The 7614-nt window shown below is 45.3% G+C and overlaps 1 long non-coding RNA gene across 1 annotated transcript; it reads right to left on the bottom strand.

Annotated features, from left to right (window-relative positions):
• Nucleotides 1-5043: 5043 nt before the first annotated feature.
• Nucleotides 5044-7563, bottom strand: LOC310686022. Its single transcript, XR_014515650.1, has 2 exons — nucleotides 7463-7563; nucleotides 5044-7218 (listed from the first exon to the last, which is right to left on the bottom strand). It is a non-coding gene; the product is annotated as an uncharacterized lncRNA (long non-coding RNA).
• Nucleotides 7564-7614: the final 51 nt, after the last annotated feature.

Below are 7614 nucleotides of genomic sequence, written 5' to 3' on the forward strand. Positions count from 1 at the left end.
GGTTGCGCCCAGTTCTCCAATCTGTTAAGCTCATTTTGAATTATGATTCTGTCTTCTGCAACATTAGGTGCCCCTCTCAGTCTGGTGTCATCTGCAAATTCAATGAGCATCCCCTCAATTCCTTCATCCAAGTCATTTATAAAGACATTGAACAACAATGGGCCCAGGGCAATTCTCCTCTTAAATCTCATTTAAACTCAAAGTTTGTTTTGAGCAAGCAGTGATACAGTTTGCTGCCCTCAACTCCAACAGAAGCTGGCTGGGCTGGCACTTGGGTCATATTGACGCTATATGTATAAAGCACATGCTTCTTCCTAAAGAATCTTGGGAGCTATAGTTTACCCAGAGCTCAAACTACAGTGCCCAGTATTCCTTGGGGTGGAAACCATGTTTTAAATGGGCTTTAAATAGATCTTACACTGTGGGGGTGTGTGGGACTGGTTGCATGGAGCACAGAGCTCTGCCAGCTCCAAGTCCCTTAGCAGCTGTCACCTGAGATCTCTGCCGGAAGGTAGGGCCAGCTCTGCAAATACCCAATTTGACTAAAGCAACCATCAGGCAGCATTTAAACAAATTCTTGTGTCGTTTGGCTTAGTGCACCGTTCCTTTTCCTGACATGCTTGTTCTGTGCCATAATGTAGTCTGGATTTTGTAGGTCAACCCTATAGTAAAGCAAGCAAGTGGACCACCCTGGTCAGAACTGTCATATGGCGAACTTCTCCCAAATCTAGATTTTTAAAAAATGCTTCAGTCTTTTGGATCGATAGGCACAACTTCTACAGGAGTTGAATTTGCAAGATCTGAACGCAACCCCGAGGGCGATGGGAGTGTTTGGGCGTGGTTGCCATCCTGCAGGTGATGCTCTGCATTTAGCCCAGCAGGCGGCTGCAATGGAGGGGAACGCGGGCACAATGCATCCCAGATGGTATTTCCTCTCTCTTTGATGTGCCTTATGAAATAAAAACTTGAAAGTTGGCTAGAAAACGCTCTGGAATTAAAGAGGGCAATCTACTAGGGACATCTTCTGAAGCAATTGTTCCGGGCCTTTGAGCAATTCTCATGAATGTTTCCACGGAGCTTATGCTGGAGACTGTCCTGGTGAAATTGTGCCCTTGAGTCAGAAATAAATGAATTGCTTTACCTTCATGGCTACCTTTGACAGTCTGCAAAGAAGATTTCTGGGAGCAAAGTGGCACACAGGGAAAGGAGAAGGAGTGACTGTTTAGTTGGAGAGGAAGATTCTCCCCAAAACAGGCAGAATATTATTGGGGAGCTGCTCATTCTCTACCCTGATAAAACAGGCATTATCAGATTTGAAGGAAACTTTCCAGCCAGGTGAAAACACTCAGGGAGATCTGGGGAGGGAACATGGCCTGGGAAAAGTCCCACAGGTCAGGTTGAAAGGCCTGAAGGGCAACATTCTGTCGGGGGACCACATGCTCTCCATCCCTGGTTTATAGCTATATAAAAGCAGACCTGTAAATAAGCCCACAAAAGTTACAATCCCTGTGCATCCTCTGCGGACAGCAAGGAGGCACAGACTGCTAGCCTCTTAGCAGACTAAGAAAAAGGAAAAAAAAAGAAAGGAAGTTCTGTGTGCAATGCAAACTGTCATAGAAGCAATAGAACAATCTGCTCCTCTGTCAAAAGCCTGCAGCGTTTCTGTGATGGTTGTGGAGAAAGAGACTTTCCTTTATTGGTGGCTATCACCAAGTTGGTCTAGGAAGGTTGGAGTCATCCATTCCTCTGCCTCCAGCCTGCTTATTTGCTGCAGAGTATACCCGGGTGCCTATGGTTGTTAAATACGAAGCTGATATAAAAGCAACAGCAATATATATAATAATAAAATAATAATTTATTATTTATACCCCACCCATCTGGCTGGGCTTCCCAAGCCACTCTGGGTGGCTTCCAACAAAAGATTAAAATACAGTAATGCATCAAACATTAAAAGCTTCCCTAAACAGGGCTGCCTTCAGATGTCTTCTAAAAGTCTGGTAGTTGTTTTTCTCTTTGACATCTGGTGGGAGGGAGTTCCACAGGGCGGGCGCCACTACCGAGAAGGCCCTCTGCCTGGTTCCCTGTAACTTGGCTTCTCGCAGTGAGGGAACTGCCAGAAGGCCCTCGGTGCTGGACCTCAGTGTCCGGGCAGAACGATGGGGGTGGAGACGCTCCTTCAGGTATACTGGACCGAGGCTGTTTAGGGCTTTAAAGGTCAGCACCAACACTTTGAATTGTGCTTGGAAATGTTCTGGGAGCCAGTGTAGGTCTTTCAAGACCAGTGTTATGGGGAAGGGACATAACTCAGTGGCAGAGCATCTGTTTTGCATGCAGAAAGACCTGGGTTTAATCCTGGCATATCTCCAAGTAGGGCTGGAAATAACAGAATCATAGAACTGTATAATTGGAAGGTACCATGAAGATCATCTAGTCCAAACTTCTGCAATGCATGTTCCCTGTCTGAAACCCTGGAGAACTGCTGATTGTAGACTATTATTGAACCAGATGTCCCAATGGTCTGACTCAGCACAAGGCAGCTTCCTATTATCTTATCATAAAGGTAGGCAAGAAGAGCGCCATAGATTTTTTTGAAAGTCTGACTTCTTTTGTCTTTGGCTGTGTACACACTCTTATTTGCTCTGCATCCCATGTCCCCCCCCCCCTTTCTGGTTTGTGAAGCTGTATACACATAGCATTGGCCACAATCTCCATCTACCCTGCAGTTTCTTGAAGAATACTGTATTTTGATGCATTTCCCTTAAAAACAACTTCGATCCGATTTGAAAACTTAAGCTACATGAAAGCATCCATGCCACCTCTCCGCCTACTGGCGCAGACCAATGTTGGGCAACTTGGAAACATGTGCAGCTTGACTGATATGCACAGTGATGAGCATACCATTTGAAATGCAGCAAATAATAATAATAATACTTCCAGCAAAGCACCTCGCTGCATTTAAGCCAGTAATATACACACAGCCTTTGTCTTCAAATACAATGGGTGTGGATCCTGTGATTAGCGTTTTCCACAAGAACCTGGGAGTACTGGAATCGAACGCCAGCTAAACTGTATTGTCTCTCTGTGCTCTTGAGCAATTTGCTTTCTCTCGGCCATTTGGCTTTTCATCTGCCAAATGGGTCTTTTTAATAATGCACAGGGACATTAAAGCGGATGAATCAGGATGCCTGTGACCCAAAACGCTATATGAATGATGAGTGGAGATGATTCTGCAAAATGCTGGAGCAGAAAGCCAAATTGTGTATACGGTGCTAAGAAATCTGTCTGCCCTTAATGTTGTTTTCTCCTTGTGGCGTGTTCACAATCAAAGGTTAGCAGCTAAAACAACCGCAGCATGCATTCCCAGCAGCATCAAAATAGTTGGCACCACCTTAAATTAACAAATAAAAATAAAAAGAGGAGCAGAGAGGGGGTAGGGAGCCTTTTATTACTGTGAGCAGCTGGCTATTCAGGTTTTTAAAAGTTACATTCCCTTCCCATAAGTGGCACTCCATGCTAATTGAAACTTTCTCTTACTGAAGGCTTTAATGTAGAGCCAGTGTTGCTGCTGGCCATGAACTTCAGCCAGAATAGCTCTGTGCAGCCCTAGCTGTGGCTTTGGCATGGCGGAGGGTAGCCGCCTTCAACACATGAAGCAGTACAATTATGGACCAACTTGTGTGTTCAGTAGCAAACACAGATCTGGAAACTCTGGCCACTCCTCGGCTTCAAAATAACCGTGGGGTGGGTGGGTGGCTGATTATTTTTGAAAAGGAGAAGCAGCATGTGTGGAAGGGGCTTATGCCTCCCCCCTCCCCATCACTTTTCCACGGGAACTTATGCAGTATAGTACATGCATTGAGGAAACCCAGTTTAGGAAAGTTAACAGCAGAGTTTTTTGGGGGGAGGCAGGGGATCAGGTTAGGGAGAAGGGTTAAGCACATACCCTCCTCTCCCCACATTGTAATGGAGAAGAAACAGTTGGGGCTGTAACCTCAGGTTACAGATGCTTTGGGTTGCGCAATTTCGGGTTGTGCACCACGCCGAACCTGGAAGTACCGGGACAGGTTACTTGTGGGTTTCGGCGCTTTGCACATGCACAGAAGCGCTGAATTGCAACCCACGTGTGCGCAGATGTGGCGCTGCGGGTTGCGAACGTGCTTTCCACATGGATCGCATTTGCAAACCGAGCGTCCATGGTGATTTCATTATTTGTCACTCTGGGTGGCTTCCAGAACATATAGAACTATAATAAAACGTCAAACATTAAAAGCTTTCCTATACAGGGCTGTCTTCGGATGTCTGCTCTCCTTGACATCTGATGGGAGGCCATTCCACACAAGAGGGTGCAACTGCTGAGAAGGCTCTTCTGCTTGGTTCCCTGTAACCTCACTTCTCTCAGGCAGAGAACCACCGGGAGGCCCTCAGAGTTGGACTTCAGTGTTCGGGCTGAATGACGGGGATGGAGACGCTCTTTCAGGTATACAGGGCCGGTGGCCATTTAGAGCTTTAAAGGTCAGTACCAACATTTTGAATTGTGCTCAGAAGCGTCCAAAATGGGTGGGGAATCTGTGGCCCTCGGATGTTCCTGGCCTCCAGTTCCCATCGCTCCTGACTGCTGACCATGCTGGCAGGCTGGAGATTCCCCACCACTGATCTAAGAGCAAAGAGAAGATGTTTCTTACTTCGGAGGTGGTGTGTGTGCCCTTACGCAAATTAGCTGGTTAAAACTCATACAGTGGATTGGCTTTCTTTAATCAGGCGACTGGCGTAATAATTTGTCACTGAAGGCACCTGGGCATGCAGAAACCAGCTTCCTTTTCAAAGGTAAAACTCACACTCGTTGCTCCACCCTAAATTGGCAAGCAATCCGTACAATGTTGCCCAGAAAGTTCGTTTCCCTTCTCTACTATGCGGATGTGGTTAATCATGTGTGATACTGTACAACGTATGAGAAGAAAAGAGCATTGCACGGGGGCCAAAAAGTAACTGGCATCCCCAGGATTAGCTTCATTAACAAGGATTCATTTAATCCTGTTCCCCCCCCTTCCAATCATTCTACCTGCCAAACCTTTCTCTGTTCTTCCTGCCAAAAAAATGCTACCCCTAACACACACCCACACCTCGACACCAACAACACCTGATGGCAGAGGATGAGCTGGGTCAAATGGAAAAGTACAGAAGAGCAGTTCAGGGTGAGTTTTATGTTCTTGGTTTCTGTCCCCGAGGCAAGGAACTGCTTATTGAGAACAGGAAGGGAATATTTGGCAGGTAAGCGGCCAATACAGAAATAAACAGAACGGCAGCTGCTGTGCAGGGAACGAATTCAGCGCTGCATAGTCAAGTGCAAAGGTAGTTGTACCGTAATAATTCCCTAGGAAACCAGAGCTGACATCCACAGACTTTTTGAGGGCCAAGACCTGAAGGCATTTCCATTTTATTTCGGTCTTCCTCCGTGGAATGCAAGGCATTCCCCAGACACAATGCTTTTGCGGGGAGAGTTTAAGGCTTATTAGTTTAAATAAAAGCTATGATATACAGGATTATGTAACACATGTTTATTTAACACAAACCTTTCAGGTCTGTAACTAAGAAACACTGTTCTTTTTTCTGAGGTATATGGACACTGCATATTTGAGTCCAAAAACCTAGGGTGCAAATCATTACAAGTAAAGCCATCAGCCACATACCCTCTGATGTTTCTCCAATGAAAATAGGAACGTCCTATTCAACACCACCACCACCAACGATAATGATTTAACTCTTAATACCCTGCCCACCTGACTGGGTGGCCCCAGCCACTTTGGGTGGATTCCAGCACGTATAAAACCATAATAAAACATTAAACATTTAAAAACTTCCCTATACAGGGCTGCCTTCAGATGTCTTCTAAAGGCTGTATAGTTGCTTATCTCCTTAACTTGGGGGTCATATAACTCCATACCCTCCAACATTTCTCCAATGAAAATAGGGACGTCCTAAGGAAAAGCGGGACATTGCGAGATCAAATCAGGAACTGGGATGGCTTCTGTAAATCCAGGATTGTGCCTGGAAAATAGGGACATTTGGAAGATCTGCACCCAATTAAAAAAATATTATTTAATTGAGCATGAGCGTTTAAGTCAGCTAACTGATGCAGCTGCATAAATTTGCATATGAAAGGGGGGAAGTAGGGATGCATTGTTTTGTATTTAAATGATGTGTCCCAGTAGATCTTGCCTGAAAAGAGGCATTCCTCTTCTGAGGTAACACTTGCAACCTGCAGTTATTATCAGGAAGGAAATTAAATCTGTTGATTTAATTGAGGGCACCTTTTTAGTTCATCGATACAGTATGTTTTAAAAGTGGTTTATCTAACTCGTTCTTCTTCAGTTGCTGAGTTGGGAGTCAGACCAACTGCTGGGTCAGAGACTGATCAAAGGTGATTTGCAACAGCAGAATTAGCACCATACATACATATGGTAAAAAATAATGATTAAGAAACAAGTCTCCAAATGCATGTTTGGGTTAAACAGTGGGGGCCTGGTTCTGAAAAGGTTGGAGGCTTTTGATAACTGAATAGCCAGACTTAATAAGCACATGCTGATGACAGAAGCATTTATCTTCACTGTGCCTCTTTCTTTTTACCCTGTTTTTGATACTGCTTTTGAAGCGCTGCCTCGACGCAACTCCAAAACCTCGTTTGTTTCCAAATCTGCTTCTCTTCTTGTTCTTGATAAATATGCGGCATTGCTGCCAAGGCTCCAGAATATCCTTGGCAGCCCACAATAGCAACTGCAAACACAACATACAGTGTGCTGTTGTTTAAAAAAGGTCACAGGGCGCAGGCAGAGAAGTAAGCCGAGCTCGGAGCCGGCGTTGCGCGGGGACCTGAGCGACCATCAGCAAGCTCTTTCAGCAGGGGCACACGATTTAATGAAAGGAATCAGGGAGGATTTAGGTGCGCGAATGGGTGAAAATGTAAGGTGACACCCTCTTCTTGGTCAAAGTCATTTTGATGCCATGTTTGCAGTCCGCTCCACTCTCCCAGTGCAAGCCTGTGTGTGTGTGTGTGTGTGCATCAATGCATAACAGCCAAAACCTCAATGCAGGTAGTTTAATACATTTAAAGTTAAATACATATTAAACACGAACTAAATCTGATTTTGTAAAACTGCTGCCAGGTTGGCACTACCTGCGGCAAGGCCTTTTGGGTAGTGGCTCAACTGCAGAAAACTCCCCCTGCCAAGGAGCATTACAGTGGTACCTCGAGTTAAGTACTTAATTCATTCCGGAGGTAGGTTCTTAACCTGAAACTGTTCTTAACCTGAAGCACCACTTTAGCTAATGGGGCCTCCTGCCGCCGCCGCGCTGCAGGAGCCCGATTTCTGTTCTTATCCTGAAGCAAAGTTCTTAACCTGAAGCACTATTTCTGGGTTAGCGGAGTGTGTAACCTGAAGCGTATGTAACCTGAAGCATATGTAACCCGAGGTGCCACTGTATTAACATTCAGGGACTTAAAAAAACAACTACCACATTCCAGTTCACCCAGGCATTTGACGCCTGAAAAGATCATTGATCCTGGCTACCTTGAAATCATGGTGTGGATATATGATTGTTTTTAGATGCTCACAGTGT

Source organism: Podarcis liolepis (assembly GCF_965112155.1).
Source record: "Podarcis liolepis genome assembly, chromosome: 1".
NCBI classification, from domain to species: Eukaryota; Metazoa; Chordata; class Lepidosauria; order Squamata; family Lacertidae; genus Podarcis; species Podarcis liolepis.